Below are 17,679 nucleotides of genomic sequence, written 5' to 3' on the forward strand. Positions count from 1 at the left end.
ATCATTTAAACCATCATAATGCAGAAGGTTTCTTACCTCCTTGGACACACACCGCAATGATTTCATCATCATATTGCAACGTAGCGTAGAAACTTTGTGTAACCTATTATGTCAGTGCTCGAGTTCTTCATCTGAATCTAAGGTACAAGAGCTATCTCTATCCCACCTAATTCACCCATATGCAGTGGGATTGACCCAATCTTCATCGCGCACAGTTATCTTGTATATTTGATCTAGATCATCATCCTCCTCATAGTCACGGACCGATTCAGTGTAGCGTGCTCCTTCAACGGGATCCAGTGGCATGATAACCCTAAGCGCCTTCTTCTCAAACATCATCCTTTGCTTCTTCATATTAATTACTGCATCCATGTCGAAGGCCTAATCAATTCTTAGTAGCGCAGGGTAAGGATTGTTGTCATCTACTATTTCAATTACTTCAAAATCGACCAAAGCACTCGCTCCCTCAATATCGACTATTACCCCATACAGGCACCCCATTGGAATGATTTTCTACTAGTTAGCCACGCACAGTTGTATAGGAGACCATTGTAGCACAGGTCTCCCCATTCTCTCTCACGTCTTCTTAAGTAGCACATTTGCATCGGATCCCAAATCTAAGATGACTTAATCCATTTCATATTCTAAAATCTGCGCGGTCAGCCTTATTCTCGTGCCCTGTCCACTTCTTATGTTTACCCAGTTTCCTTACAGCATGCTGGTCTGAATGAGTCTTACTTTTTCCCGTACAATTTTCAATTAGCTCCTGGAGTCCTTCTACCGCCTTCTTATCCTGCAACAAATTCATACAAGTTTTTAGAAAAATAGCCAATAGCAAGGGATCAACATCCTATACTTCACTATTTTCAGCCAATTTTTCTTGACTCCCTGACGTAGAAGCTTCAAAAAAATTCTTCTTAGCCTCCATAAAAGTTCCTCTAGCCCTATTGAGATCAAAATTGACCTCCTTCTTAGTAGCCTTGCGCACCCATCCTTCGGTATATGGCTGCTTTCCTTTGTCTTCTCTTGTGGCCATATCACTTTGCATTATGATATTGATGCTATGGTCCTCTTCGCGTGGCTCCACCCTCATCATCTGTATGTTTTATGTAGGTTGTTACATATTTTTCTCTTGCATTTTGGTTATCAGCACTGGGCAATCTTCTATCACATCATCAAATTGTCTATAATATTGACAAGGTAGATGTGTTGGGTTTTGATAGTTGCGCGCAAAATGTCTTGCTTCGCCACAATTATAACAAATGATTTTTCCACAACCTCTTCTATCCCTTCCTCCTCTTCCTCTTCCACGACTCTAGAATCCTTCACGTACCACACCTAGGCCTTGATCCTGAGGCTGATTTTTTACTTTCATTCGATAGGTAGGGGTCCACTCCATATTCAATTCATAACTTCGATAGCTTCACTCGTCATGCCCAACTGATTTACAAAAAGTACAAAACAATTATTGTAGAGTTTGTACAAACTTTTGTAAGATGTGACAATTGTCAATTGCATGCTTCCTGGCTATCTAGCAAATAACACACCATAATGGTACTCCCGCGCTTGGTCCCGCAATGTTTTCAGGCTTCAAAGACACAGGACCTCCTCCGATCAAATAATTTTGATAAATAGGGCAATGATCCTTATCATGTCCATTATCCTTACATTTTATGCACCACACTTCAATGCACGCCTCGATCTGAGAATCTTTTCATGTCTTCAAACTTTGCAACTCCATGTGCAGATTTTCCAGCTACAATTGAATGTGTTGTAATCAAACATTCATATCCTGTACTGGTGAGGCTTCAAAACTCATCATGATCTCCACAACTTCTACTTGCATTGCTATCTTCTATTGTGATAATGGTAATCTCATATGAGGCAACAGCGAAGCAATGTACCAGTCTCTATGTTGATCGTCTGTGATATTCATATTAGCCTGCCGGATCAGCCATTTTAGCCTTTGACCGAAATCCCATGAGGACTCATTTACCCTCTGTTGTATTTCCTTAAACTCGGTGTTGAGTCCCAAACCTGCACTTCCCTATATACCCTTTCAGCCTTTTTTTCCATTTACTTCATCCACCAAGCTGTCAAATCATTGCATAATAGTCTAAAAAGAGCTTATGGAATGGTTTCCTAACTATGTTTATGACTGTTGTTTGATTTAGATTTTTGTTCAAGCAGCTGCGGAAACTTGTCACTTTCCGCAGCCAGCCCAAGTTTCCGCAGCCATTTTGTTAAAGGCTATGCTACAGGTGTCCAATGCAGAAACCAGCCACATGGGTAAGCTGCACGTGACGTGTACATGGGGTCTGTCCCCTCAGATCAGCCAAATCACTCATAAATAGTCGCGGTCAACGATGGTCAAAGGAAGGGCCAAATGAGGAATTTTGTGGTGGCACGGCTCTGTTTTGCCCACGTGAAGGTTTGCGTGGCACGATCCTTAGTTTTCGGAGGTACTGGCACACCTGGAGAGCAGCCCGTGAACTGAACCAAGCAGCCACCACTCCATGAATTCATGACCATCACGCTAGATCTCGGCTCAAGGAGATTTACGTGTCTCTTGGCAGCATAAATCTAGGAATTAGTTGCAACATCTTTTTCTTATAAATAACGCGTTGATATACGCTGAATAGATTAGCTTTTTGTATTGTAATTTCGACTGTTGTCACCCACTGTACTGCATTTCACTTTGCTTTAAATACATGAGAAGACAGTTTTTCTGAATCTGATTTGTGACTAAGTGATTGACTGGCCGAGGTTGCAGAGGGCCCCTGTACACCAGAGCTTTGTATAGTTTCTTACTTGCTTTCATTTACTATTTTTTTAATCATTGCTTGTATATATAGTGTGCTGTTCTGATGTTCATTTGTTGTCTATATTTCCTTTATGTTTCTTTTCTAACTGTTAGCTGATCAGTGCTTCTTTTACAGGTTTTGTTGTAGGTAGCCTGGGCAGATTTACATATTTTTTTTGATAACTACTGACATGAGACCATCTTGTCCTTCCTGCTGATTTTCATTTCCTGAAGTTTAATTCCAGCACTGTCATTTTTCAAATTGTGTTTTGCTTATTTATTTTTCTGCTACTTAGACATCATATTACTCATCTGTTTATGATTTCCTTTCTATAGTCAAGTGACTCTATTAGTAAGGAATCAGAATATTAAAATTTTTTGTAGTATGATTTAGTTTGCTTTCTTGCAATTTAAATATCATATTGCTCAGCTTGTTCATGATTACTTCCTATAGGCAGATTGAGTTGAAGGGTAAAGGATCAAAACAGGGGTTGAAGTAGTGTGATTAGTTTCCTTTTATGCAATTTAATTTCCTGCAATTTAGATATCATATTACTCAGCTTGTTTATGATTACTTCCCATAAGGCAGATTGAGTTGAAGGGTAAAGGATCAAAACAGGGGTTGAAGTAGTGTGATTTAGTTGCTTTGCTTTCAGTCTTTGAGTTGCTTTAAGTTCAGTTTTTACTTTCTTTTTTTTACAGCAGTAAGGATACTGGGCCATTGTCATTAGTTCATTGTTTGATACATTTACTTCCTCTTGAGAATTGATTTCATTACAGTTAGTTTAGAGCTTTCTTTTTGAACACTTTTAAGTTTGGAAAATCACTGTAGAAATCACCATTACCATCCATACTTAACTTTCAATTTCGTCATCACACACTAGGGAATCCATAAAAGATAAATCCAAAAACAAACTAAAAAACTCAAAAACAACAAAAGACTAAGAAAATGGTTATCTTGTACATATAGTACACTTCACTTCGTCAGTTTACGAATCCCGGATTGACATTTTAATTAGCAATTTAGAACACACTAAATTGACCAAACATTTTGGCGCCGTTGCCGGGGAAGTGAAACTAGGTAGTCAATTTCTTAAAAAATATATATATATATAAAAATAAAAAATAAAAAAAATATTTCAAGGAAGGAAAATTGATAACCTCTCAAAGTATGCTCTCCTCTTGCACTTAGCGTGATCTGGAGGATCAGAAAAGAGAAAGTTATTGGTTTAATAGTTTCTTGAGTATGCTCTCTTCTTGCACCTAGAGTGACCTGGAAGATTAGAAAGAGAATTATTAGCCTGACTTGAAGAAAAATAAAAATGATATGCATAGAGCAAGAGATTCTAGGGGAAGGTTTTTAGCTAGAGCCAAGAGTTCGATTTTCACAACTCCATCTACTTCAAGGAATAGACAAGAGACACCTCCATCATCTCCAACCTACACTCCTAGCCCTAGGATTCCTGGAATTCAAGAGGCAGTAGTTGAGTTAGGAGACTCTTCCACACCATCCATCGAATCTGAATTAGGAAAAGATCCTTTCTTTCCTTCTACAGGGAGACACATTGTAATTGAAGAAGTAGAATCACCTGAGGAAGAAGAGGGAGAAATTCCTCCTCGTTCGCCATTAGTAGAGGAACCAGAGGACTCTGAAATCTCTGAGGAAACTACCATGACAGAAGAGGGAGTTAACGGATTTGGTAGAGGTAGAGGTAGAGGAGGGGGAGGAGGAAATAATGGAGGAGGTAGAGGTAACAATGGGGGAAATAGGGATGGAGATAACTCATTTGGATTTCCTATAGTCGATGAGGATTCTCGAGCAACAATGAAAAATATTTCACCATCTGTCCTCCCAAACTTTCATGGGTTAAGAAATGAAGATCCTGAAACATTTCTATTTGAGTTTGAGGTCGTGTGTCGAACCTATGATTATCTGGAAGACTCTCAAAAACTCAAACTGTTTCCTTCAACATTGAAAGGAGCTACTTTGAAATGGTTCATGGGATTACTCACTCAATCCATTAGGACTTGGAATGATATGAAACAAACATTTCTGGATAGATACATGGACTATTGTATGCCTACCAACCACAAGGATGAAGTATTTAAAATGGTACAAAGAGAAGATGAAAACTCGGAGGATTTACTTGAAATATTCCAATACAATCTGAAAAGAGAAAAAATGAGTAACTTAGATGAGGAAACCTTGAAAGCCCTTCTATTAAAAGCCATTAGAGATGAATGGATAGATATTTTGAACATGATGGGAAAAGGAGACATATCTCAACTTCCACTTCATGATATAGCAGAGCTGTGTGTCCATCTCTCAAGAGGAAAATCTAAAACTGGAAAAAGGTCTAGAGATCCTTCTCTCATCAGAGCAAACAAATCTACAACTGGATCAGTAAGTAGGGCTGAGATTGGCAATATGCTTAATGAATTCAAAACCGATATCTTAGGGAGTCTTAGTGAGCAACTAGACACTCTTAAGATCCACAATAAGCAGAAAGCAGAAGCTGAAGCTTTAGCCATATTTTGCCTAAAATGTAGAAAAAAAAATGCTCTCAGGGAATGTCCCTTAGATGCAAAAGTTGTAGAAACATGTGCGATTTGTTCAGAGAATCATGAGACCAAGGATTGTCCTTCAATTCCTGGGCTCAAAGCTGTCTTCCAAGAATATCCAAATACAATTGACTCTCTCTGTTTTGTTGCAAGGAGACCTTGGCAGGGGCAACAAAACCAAGGGTTTAATAACTCTATAAACTTTCAAACCCCACCAAATTGGAATCCTTGGCAACAACCTTGGTCCCAACCTCAAAATCCTTTTCAATCATGGGTACAAGGCATGCAAAATCCTTATGGGAGATTTGCTCAATTTTATCAATATCCTCCATCTTTTCAAAACCAGCAAGTTCCACAACTATCATTGCCATTTCAACAACAACAACCCTCTCAACAGAACCCAAATTCTCAACTCTTGCTTCCATTCCAACAGAAGTCAAATCAACTTCCTTCCCAGCCATTGCCAAACCCCAATAATAAAAACCCTCAAAATGCTTACATGGTAGAAGGTCAACAATTTCCTACCTATATGATTGTTCCTCTCAATGATGTACAACTCAGATCTGGTAGAGTTTTAGATAAACCTTCTATAGATGCCCAAAAGCAAAGCATTTATGAGGAAGATTCTCTTGAAGCCAATAAGGGTTCTAAAGCATCTCTTCAAAACCCAAGCACTCAGAAAGAAAAAGAAAAAGAGCTAACCCCCACAACTCCTATAGTTGAGCAACCTGCATCTTCATCCACACCTCCTTTTCCTGAAAGATTACAAATTGACAAAGGGGTGGAAAAACAAATCATGTTGCCTGACTATGATTTTCTAGATGAATTGAAAAATGTCTATATCAAGATTCCCTTGTTACAAGCCATTAGAGAGATTCCTATTCTAGCAAAAACAATAAAGGAGTTGAGTCTTAAAAGACCAGGAAGGAAACCTAGAGATACAAGAAGAATCCACCTGGTAGGGAAAATTGCAGACATCATGATGGGAAAAATTACTATGCAGAAGTATGTAGATCCTGGTAGTCCAATTGTCAAAACACATATCAATGGGGTAGAAAATCCAAATACTTTGATTGATTTAGGGGCTACTATCAACATTATGAGTAGACAGAGTATGGAACAACTGAAACTTCATAATCTTCTTTTTACACCTACTTTACTGCAACTTGCAGATCAATCAATTATTAAACCAGATGGTGTATTAGAAGACATTTCAGTCTCCTTAGACTCTTGGGAATATCCAATAGATTTCATGATTTTAACCCCCAAGAGTAATTTAGGAGGACACCCTCTCATCTTAGGAAGACCTTGGCTAGCCACAGCCGATGCTTTCATCAGTTGTAGTTCTGGGGATATGTATATTTCTGATGGTAATTCGACAAAGAAATTCAATCTGTATCCTCCAGCAAAAGCTATTACAGAAATAGGAGATAATGAGTGGATTGATGATGAAGATGCTATACAACCTGTCTTTACCATTTCTGAAGTTAGTGAAAATAGTCAAATTCTGAACACATTAGAAAACTTTGAAACATCTTCAGAATATGACCACACACAATTTCAGTTAGATTCTGACATTGAGTATCTATCATCTAGACAAATGTCTCTTTTCTCTATGGAATAGTTTGGTAGTTCCTCCATTGAGATCTTTCCAGGTAAAACATTGAATATCAACAAAAATTTAGAAAGATCACAACAGGAAGAACTAACCAAAATCTTGCAAAAACATTCTACTGCATTTGCATGGGAATATACTGCTATGAAAGGTATTGACCCTAAGACTTGCATTCATCACATCTACATTGAGGAAAACAGTAGACCGATCAGACAACCTCAGAGAAGGATGAATCCAAACCTTAGGGAGATAGTGAAAGAAGAGCTCCAAAAACTACTTAATGTAAACTTCATTTATCCAATTTCAGATAGCCGATGGGTTTCTCCTTTGGTTATAGTACCTAAAAAGAATGGTAAATGGAGGGTATGCATTGATTACAGGGAATTGAACAAAGCAAATTTGAAGGATCACTTTCCTTTACCCTTTATCGATCAGGTATTAGATACTTTAGCAGGCAAAAATTATTTTTCATTTTTGGATGGTTTTAGTGGCTACAATCAGATTCAGGTAGCACCTGAAGATCAGGACAAGACCACATTTACCTGTCCATGGGGAATTTTTGCTTACCGAGTACTTCCTTTTGGATTATGTAATGCACCCGCAACATTTCAAAGGGCAGTACTAGGAATCTTTTCCGATCTAATCCATGATTGTGTAGAGGTTTATATGGATGATTTTACAGTTTATGGTAATTCGTTTGAAGAGGCATTAGAGAATTTGGAAAAAGTCCTTATAAGATGTAAAGAAACAAACCTATCATTAAGTCATGAAAAATTCTTTATGATGTTTACTGAAGGGATTGTTTTAGGACATCATATTTCAGGGGATGGGATTAAAGTTGATAGATCAAAAGTTGAAGTCATCTCCAAGTTTCCTATTCCAAATTGTCAAAAAGATGTTATAAGTTTTCTTGGATTTACTGGATACTATAGAAGATTTATTGAAAACTTCACCAAAATAGCATCTCCACTCTTCAAATTACTTACAAAAGACTGTGAATTCAAATGGGATCCTGATTGTCAATCTGCATTTGAAACTTTGAAAACAAGAATATCTGAAGCACCCATTTTGAGAGGGCCAAATTGGAAACTATTTAGTTCCTTATGCCATTTACTACACCAGTAAAAATTTGACTCCCACCGAGTTAAACTATACTGTGACTGAGAAAGAGTTCTTAGTTGTTGTTCATGCAATCAATAAGTTTAGACACTATATAACTGGCTATGAAACTTTTGTCCATACTGATCATTCTGCAATTAGATATCTCATAATAAACCTATTACTAATGGCAGAGTTACAAGATGGCTCTTACTTTTACAAGAATTCAATATTACTGTGTTGGATAGACCAGGGAAACAAAATACAGTAGCTGATTTCTTGTCTAGAATCCAAAATACTAATGAAGATTCTCCTGTAGAGGATAAGTTTTCAGATGATTATTTATTTGCAATAACTACTAAGACTCCTTGGTATGCAGATATTGCTAACTATTTGGTTACAGGAAAGCTACCTCCACATCTATTTCCTGGTGAAAAAAGAAAAATTATTCAAGATAGTTCAAGTTATTCATGGATTTCTAATGAATTGTTTAAAACAGAGCTAGATTGTGTGATCAGAAGATGTTTTCGGGAAGATGAAATGCCTGAAATCCTTAAGGCATGTCATGATGAACGATGCGGTGGACACTTTGCTGACAAAAGGACGACTTATAAAATCCTTTCTTTAGGATATTATTGGCCTTCCCTTTTCAAAGATGCAAAACAATATGTCAGAAGGTGTGACAGCTGCCAAAGAGTTGGGAGACCGACTCTTTCAAATGAAATGCCATTACAACCATAGGTACTCATCGAACCCTTTGAAAAATGGGCTTTACATTTCATTGGACCTATTAATCCACCATCTAAACAGAAAAAGTATTTATTGGTATGCACTGATTATGTCACTAAATGGGTAGAAGCTAAAGAATTTCCTTTTGCCACTGAAAATTCAGTTGTTCAATTTCTTTTTGAGGATATTTTTACTCGTTTTGGTGTCCCAAGAGAAATTGTGATAGATCATGGAAGTCAATTTACATCTAACTTGATGGAGAAGTTGATGGAAGAATACAAAATCAAGCACAGAAAAACTACTCCTTACCATCCGCAAGCAAATGGCCAAGTGGAGTCTTCAAACAAAGTTCTTGAGAGCATCATCACCAAAACTTTTCATCTACACAAAAAAGATTAGGCATAAAGGCTTCCTGAAGCTTTATGGGCCTACAGAACTACATGGAGGAATACAACAGGACATTCTCCCTATGAACTTGTTTATGGGAAAGAAGTCCTACTCCCCATTGAGTTTCAAGTCAAGACATTCAAGATGGCAGTCCAGTTGGGGATGAATCTATCAGAAGCCCAAAATCACAGAATGGAGCAGCTGAATGAGCTAGATGAGATCAGACAAGAAGCAATTTTAAATACTGATCTAGTTCAACATCAAAGAGCTAAATGGCATGACAGATACATCAAAGAGAGAAAGTTTCAAGAGGGAGATTGGGCATTACTGTTTGATTCCAAGTTCAAAGACTTTAAAGGTAAATTTCAGACCCATTTGCTTGGGCCATATGAAATTGACAAAGTCTTTAATAATAGAGCAGTAAGAGTCAAGACCATTGATGAATTTCAGATTTCTTTTCTTGTGAATGGCCACCGATTGAAAATTTATCATAAGCCACTCTCAAAAGAAAAATTTGTCAAGATGTTCCAAGAGAATTCTGCAATAAGGCTGGTGGAGAAGAATCCTTCTTCCCCACCAGCCTAGCCTTTGATTCATGCAGTTAAAAAAAAAAAAAAAGAATTGTATAAGCCTGAAAACCAATCATAGATTGGCAGTCTTATACAGAAAATATGGAGTGAAAATCAAGGACACTTGACACTCTATATTTTCCCAAAAAAAAAAAATCTCCTCTCCTTCTCTTTCCATCTTCACTCCACCTCATTTGCCATTCCACTTCATCTCCATCTCATTCACATTTTCTCTTCACTTCACTCTGCTTCATTTTCATTCCATTCCACTCATTTCATCAATAAAAGTTCCTTTCAGAACTATTTTCACTCAGTTAGTTCCTTTCTAACCACATTTGTTTAGCTAAGTGGGTGTTGTCCCAATTTCTGCAGCTGGAAGCAGTTTCCGCAGCCAGAAACAGTTTCCGCAGCCAGAAACGATTTCCGCAGCCACCACCACTCTATTTTTCAAATTCACAGTCAAAATGTTAGTACAAATATCATGAAAATGCAGGTGTAAGTGAGCAATTACCATGAAGACATGGAGCATCTCCAAGACATCAAGAAAGAACAGTTGGTTAAAAGCTATGGGCAAGAAATGACAAAGTTTCCAAAGGTATGAGCAAATTTTTTTATCAAATAGCAATTAAAGTCATGATTATGCATAGTTATCAAACCATGAAAAGTTCTACTATGTGCAATGATTCGATATGATAGCTCCATTACCCACTCCTATCCCACGACATTACTCCATACACCAAGCATTAATTTCTTAACGGTCTCATGATGGGTTTTTCGGGTTTAAACTCAAGTTAACTGCACTTTCATTTGCCACCTGCGCTCATGAGATGTGACCAATCTCTTTATGGCTCTTCTTCGCCGTATTTTCCGCAGCTATCTATTAAAACGTGTGATCTCCCGTATGCAGCCGTTAATTCAAAAAAAGATCTCGCCTCCACTACCGATCACTTACCATTTCATTTAAGACCTTCCTTTCATATACACGCACTTCAATTTGTAAACCCATTCACTACTGTCTATCCTCTATTCCGCCTGTAATCCAAAGCATTCCCGTTACCTGCTATTGATTGCAGCCATTACCTTTTATCATAAACCCTGCAACTGAGCTACTGTCCTCTGCTAAAATCCTCATACGCAATTGTATCCTCAGTTGAAATTTGAAACAAGGAAAGAAATGGGAAAACTACTCAGGGCAGAGCCAGAAGGACCAAAATATCTAGAAGGTTACCCTCAAGCCAAGGATTTACTGAAGAAAGCTAAATGGTTACGGTTCATTCAAAGGTTTAAAGGCTATAACAAAGAAGTAACCAAGGCTTTTGCACGGTCATTTGATGGTTAGAAAGTGGATATTGGAGATTTGAAGCTCACAGTGACCGAAACAATGGTAGCAGCTACTACAGGCTTACCTCAGGAGGGTGAGAGATGGTTCAAAAATAAAAGCGTGGATGAACAGGCATGGAGAATCATGCTAAGAAACCCAGGTATGGACACCATCGTGTTTATTAAAGGAATTCTTGTTCATGCATTAAAGGAAGAATGGGTTAGCCTACTATTAGTTATCCAAAAATTTGTCACCTGTGAAGGACGCTTCGGTTCGATGTATATGTACCATGCTAGACTGTTGATGAATTTCTTAGAAAATCAGACTCTTAATTTGCCTTATTTCTTGCTCTTGAGTTTGAAGAAGATGAGCATTACAGTCCAAAAACACATAGGCAATATAGACCCTCATCTATACCATCATGGACTTATAAAAATTCTTATTGAAGACCACTTAAGAAAAAACAAAGATACATGGGAGCAATTCTTGATAAGAAACTACTTCCAAGAGCCATCTAAGGCCTCTGAAAGTAGCACACCGAGGACACCAAGAAAAATTAGGAGGAGAGAAAAGAGCACTACAGTCCAAGACTCCCCTACTACAGAAACTCAAGAAACTGGTCAAAAAGAAGAAGAAGATAGAGCTAAAAACAAGAAACAGAAGAAAGAAAAAGGCAAAAGGACCATCCAAGAAGTCTACCCATCCCCTGAGCAATCTATAGAGGAGGATTATCAGCCACTGTCAGAAAGATTAGTACATCTTCAGGTTGCTGCTATAGCAAAGAAAAAGGCAAAAGGAAAACAGAGTATACAAGAAAAGAGTACTAGTCCACCATACTTAAGGAGAAGCACAAGGTTAAGAGGAAAAGGGAGTAAAACGCAAATAAAATGGCCCCACTTCATTTACTTGGGTGGAGAGACACCTGAGAAACTCCAGCTGGCCGTAGTCCACCTCATCCTCAACCAAGCATTGAAATCAGTCCTCCACATGATGAAAGCCCTTCTCGGCCAGAGTTAGAGAGCAGTCCTCCTCCTCCACCAGATTTTGAACTCAGCCCAAGAAAGACACCTGAAGTAGACCCCAATCAACAGGAAGTATATGACTACTTGGAATCATTAGAAAAATCAGCTGCAGGTCCAAGTACCACTCTGCCACTAGATGCACAAGTTCAGTCCTTAAAATAGGAGGTATTTGAATTAGAAGTCCTAAACAGGCATATCAAGCAGGAAAATGAAGCACTCAAAGAGCAGAGCAAGGTAGATAAAATTATTCATGATAACACTATGCTCCATTTAGCACTATGGCAAAATAAAAACAAGAAGCTGAAGAAAAAGTGCAAAAAGTTGAGTAGAGCATTGATTAATCTCAAGTTCAGGTGTCTAATAAGGAAACCAAGAATGGTGGTAGCACCAAAGAAGAAGAAAAGAGGGCTAGATGTCCTAGCAGAAGCATCAGAACATATGGATTAGAAAGGGGTGACTAAATTTTGGTTGCATGAGGACATGCAACACCTTCACAGTGGGGGTATGTTGAGTCCCAAACCTGCACTTCCCTATATACCCTTTCAGCCTTCTTTTTCCATTTACTTCATCCACCAAGCTGTCAAATTGTTGCATAATAGTCTAAAAAGAGCTTATGGAATGGTTTCCTAACTATGTTTATGACTGTTGTTTGATTTAGATTTTTGTTCAAGCAGCTGTGGAAACTTGTCACTTTCCGCAGCCAGCCCAAGTTTCCGCAGCCATTTTGTTAAAGGCTATGCTACAGGTGTCCAATGGAGAAACCAGCCACATGGGTAAGCTGCACGTGACGTGTACATGGGGTGTGTCCCCTCAGATCAGCCAAATCACTCATAAACAGTCGCGGTCAACGATGGTCAAAGGAAGGGCCAAATGAGGAATTTTGCGGTGGCACGGCTCTGTTTTTCCCACGTGAAGGTTTGCGTGGCACGATCCTTAGTTTTCGGAGGTACTGGCACACCTGGAGAGAAGCCCGTGAACTGAACCAAGCAGCCACCACTCCATGAATTCATGACCATCACGCTAGATCTTGGCTCAAGGAGATTTACATGTCTCTTGGCAGCATAAATCTAGGAATTAGTTGCAGCATCTTTTTCTTATAAATAACGCGTTGATATACGCTGAATAGATTAGCTTTTTGTATTGTAATTTCGACTGTTGTCACCCACTGTACTGCATTTCACTTTGCTTTAAATACATGAGAAGACAGTTTTTCTGAATCTGATTTGTGACTAAGTGATTGACTGGCCGAGGTTGCAGAGGGCCCCTGTACACCAGAGCTTTGTATAGTTTCTTACTTGCTTTCATTTACTGTTTTTTTAATCATTGCTTGTATATATAGTGTGTTGTTCTGATGTTCATTTGCTGTCTATATTTCCTTTATGTTTCTTTTCTAACTGTTAGCTGATCAGTGCTTCTTTTACAGGTTTTGTTGTAGGTAGCCCGGGCAGATTTACATATTTTTTTTGATAACTACTGACATGAGATCATCTTGTCCTTCCTGCTAATTTTCATTTCCTGAAGTTTAATTCCAGCACTGTCATTTTTCAAATTGTGTTTTGCTTATTTATTTTTCTGCTACTTAGACATCATATTACTCATTTGTTTATGATTTCCTTTCTATAGTCAAGTGACTCTATTAGTAAGGAATCAGAATATTACTTATTGTAGTTTGATTTAGTTTGCTTTCTTGCAATTCAAATATCATATTGCTCAGATTGTTCATGATTACTTCCTATAGGCAGATTGAGTTGAAGGGTGAAGGATCAAAACAGGGGTTGAAGTAGTGTGATTAGTTTCCTTTTATGCAATTTAATTTCCTGCAATTTAGATATCATATTACTCAGCTTGTTTATGATTACTTCCCATAAGGCAGATTGAGTTGAAGGGTAAAGGATCAGAACAGGGGTTGAAGTAGTGTGATTTAGTTGCTTTGCTTTCAGTCTTTGAGTTGCTTTAAGTTCAGTTTTTACTTTCTTTTTCATACAGCAGTAAGGATACTGGGCCATTGTCATTAGTTCACTGTTTGATACATTTACTTCCTCTTGAGAATTGATTTCATTACAGTTAGTTTAGAGCTTTCTTTTTGAACACTTTTAAGTTTGGAAAATCACTGTAGAAATCACCATTACCATCCATACTTAACTTTCAATTTCGCCATCACACACTAGGGAATCCATAAAAGATAAATCCAAAAACAAACTAAAAAACTCAAAAACGACAAAAGACTAAGAAAATGGTTATCTTGTACATATAGTACACTTCACTTCGTCAGTTTACGAATCCCGGATTGACATTTTAATTAGCAATTTAGAACACACTAAATTGACCAAACACTCGGTTACAAACTGCACCTGAGACTTAGGCTTCTTAAACTCACTATTCAACTTCCGCTGAGTCTCTGCCATCCTCGCACCAAGTCTATCTTGAAATAACTTGATATACCAAGTCAACGCCCTATCCTACAGTGCCCTGAACAGTTGTGCTTTCTTTATATTATCATCAGTAATCTATTGCACTGTCCACACAGCATTTGTAACAAACTAGAATTGTTCAGGGTCTTCTCTCCCTACCCCTTTAAATATCGACATCTTCATTTTGCTCGCCATGTTGAATTCTTGATGCGAAGGTGGAGGTCGAGGTGAAGGTGTAGGTGTATGTGGTGGAGGTGGAGGTGGAGTGGATGGGTGAGGTATCCTTGGGATACTCTGACTGACTATCTGCATCGCACTTCATGGTCTACTCAGAATAGTTCCTTCGTCGTCACTAGAAGAGGATCCTAACAGTGGACTGTATTCAGAGCTTGATTCTCCATTCCTTCTAACGGTTTTCAACTTTGCGTAGTCCCAAACATCAAGGTAATGGCACAACCCTTTTTTCACACAACAACATCGTAATCCAAGTTTTCAGGGATTTTAAATACTTACCTCACGGTCCCTTGAAGAACCTGCACTCTACTTCGCTATAGTTGATGGTCATGTCAATCGTGAGCTCTGTGACGAATCCTCCTAATATACGATCAATTCAATCATCAACAACCCATGTGATGTTATTTTCTGAAGCTTCCAGGTTCTTCACCAGCTCTGGAGTCCACATAATAGGGTCATCAATCCTACACGTACCCTAGTTTTCTGCTAAACTGGACAACCACTCATGTAATTCGCAAGGAAAGAAACAGAAAAAGGCTTCTGTATCGTCTGTGTACAGGTATCTATTCAACCATTGTTCCTTGGATAATCGCAGGTTTTTGTTCTCCTAAGATGCAAATGCGTGCAACTTTTGATCGATCCACTTCTTGATTTCCTTCTTAGTAGGAAACCACTTATTCGACATCACACATTCCTCAGATAGATCCCAGTCCCGTTAATGGAACCATTTGAAGGATTGATGGGGCCTGGCCTAGGTTCACCGTTATTTTCACCAACCAACAAAACCCTAACTGCTGGCCCTTTCGGAAACAACCCGCGTAGCGCAGGCTACAGTCTCACCCAAAGTAGTATTGGGGGATGTTAGAACCAGGTTTCTGCATCCAGAGGCTTGTGTGATGTGTTCTTCCAGTACTTATGGCATAGATCTACCTTCGCGCACCTTTAACCTTCCCGAAAAGATAACTATTGTAAATCTATCTAAGCATCTCCCATATCTTCGTGAAGGTTTATAATTATACTTATCATGCATAAAGATTACAGATCTACTACTTTCGCGCAATAAACAAGAATTAATTCATGTAAATCATAATACAGAGCGAAGATACATAAACCTTGTAGAAGTAAATAACAAGACACAAATGCACTAGATTTAACTAAAAACAGTATTTATTAAGTATAATCGTTCAATTACAGACTTCGTTTCCCTATGCACTCAACTGTAGGGGCCCGCACACTCAGCCTGTGGACTTACCAAGGTCTTCGCGCACTCAGCTACAGGAACCTTCCCCTTTCGCCTAAGTAGATGAAACAAAACTTTCCTACTTTAGCACCTTTCCCTTACAATGATTCTTCACTATTGGATACCTCTTGAAGACTCGTTATGACTCATCTATATATAGTATTTTATTTACAATACACAGGTCTCAAAACCACTCTACCACCTACCCACCTAAAGGAATAAAGCCCCTTTGACTTCTACTAGCTTCGCACTTCGCTTCCACATTTCGCGGAGACTTTACATTCGTTACAAAAAGATACTACAAAATTGACCCAAAACTTGACCAGAATGACCCCAGGGACCCCTTCCCAGCATGATGTGTTCTATGAGATCCCACATTCATTCTTAGAATATGGCTTGGGGGTGAACAGATGAAGAGATATTTGGCTCAACCATTCTACAGTCATGTGGAATGTGGAAGTCCCATCACGAGTTTGGAGTTTGCATCATCAATATGAGGTTATTTCTCCTTGTATTTCTATGAGTATTATACTGGTTTATATGTGAGTTATATGGTTGTGATTTCTTTGGTATTTCTGTTGATATTGTGTTGTTTATGTATATGTTTTGTGACAGTAGCTATGTATGGATCTCATCATGTTTTTACTTGTAAATGAATGAACAATGTATCGATGACCTAATGATTCTTAGCTAAGTATGATCCCCCTATGCTCAGATCTATTATAAATTTACACTTGTAGATTACATATTCGTGATATGTTTGACGAAATGTCTATCATGGCTAGTAGGGGTTCAGTCAAGGTCTTATTCAACGAGCTACATTTGTACTGTCATTTCCTTGTTATCTTATTGTTCTTAAGGTGTCATTCAATTTTGGGTAGTGACCTAGACTCTAGGCCTAAAAAAGTGGCTCAAATCCCGGGGATTCTGGCACAACACTGAGGCAAATAGTCCCTAGATGCTGGCATGCCTTTTCATGAGAGCGTCTAGAGCCTCCTGGACACTGGTAGGCTTATAGCATGGGACATTTCAAGGGTCAAGTGGTCCAAATCTCAGTGCGAACTAGGGGTTGGTTAGCAGAAAGGTTGGGATGGTTCGTGATGATCCTAATGCTGATGTTGAAGGTCTGTATGGTGTGTTTCAGTCGGTTCCACTTCTTTAACGTGACTTAGGAGGTCGAATAATATAATTGTGGCCTCTCGTCGCATGTTTACTCCGGTTGGCCGGTTACTTGGCTAGGTGTGGGAGGAGGACGTTGCAGAATGGTATCAGAGCATGGTTCACCCCTCATACTAGATGGGTTGTGTTTTTTGTTCATGCATTCATGTCGGTTGCATGTGTGTCTCTTATGCTTGTATTCCATGTGCTTGTTGCATTTGCATGGTGTTGATCATGGTTGTAGTGATGTCACCATGTGGAAGTTGATGGTGTTGTTGTGGGATGTATTATCATGAGTGTATGATTGGTTACATGTCATTATATGTCGCTTACATGTATCATTCTTGTATGATTGGTTAAATGTATCATTTTTGTAGGCTTGTTTACAAGTATTGTTCATTTATGCTTGATTATACATGTTTATGTGTGTGTGGTGGATTACGCATTGCTTATGCATGTTAATGTTTGCATGTGGTTAAGTGTACATTGATGTAATGGTTGTTTTCATGCATGAGATCTTGGTATGCATT

The sequence above is a fragment of the Pinus tabuliformis genome, chromosome 6 (assembly GCF_031772625.1).
Source record: "Pinus tabuliformis cultivar Carrire ecotype Pingquan chromosome 6, CPIR1, whole genome shotgun sequence".
Taxonomy (NCBI): Eukaryota; Viridiplantae; Streptophyta; class Pinopsida; order Pinales; family Pinaceae; genus Pinus; species Pinus tabuliformis.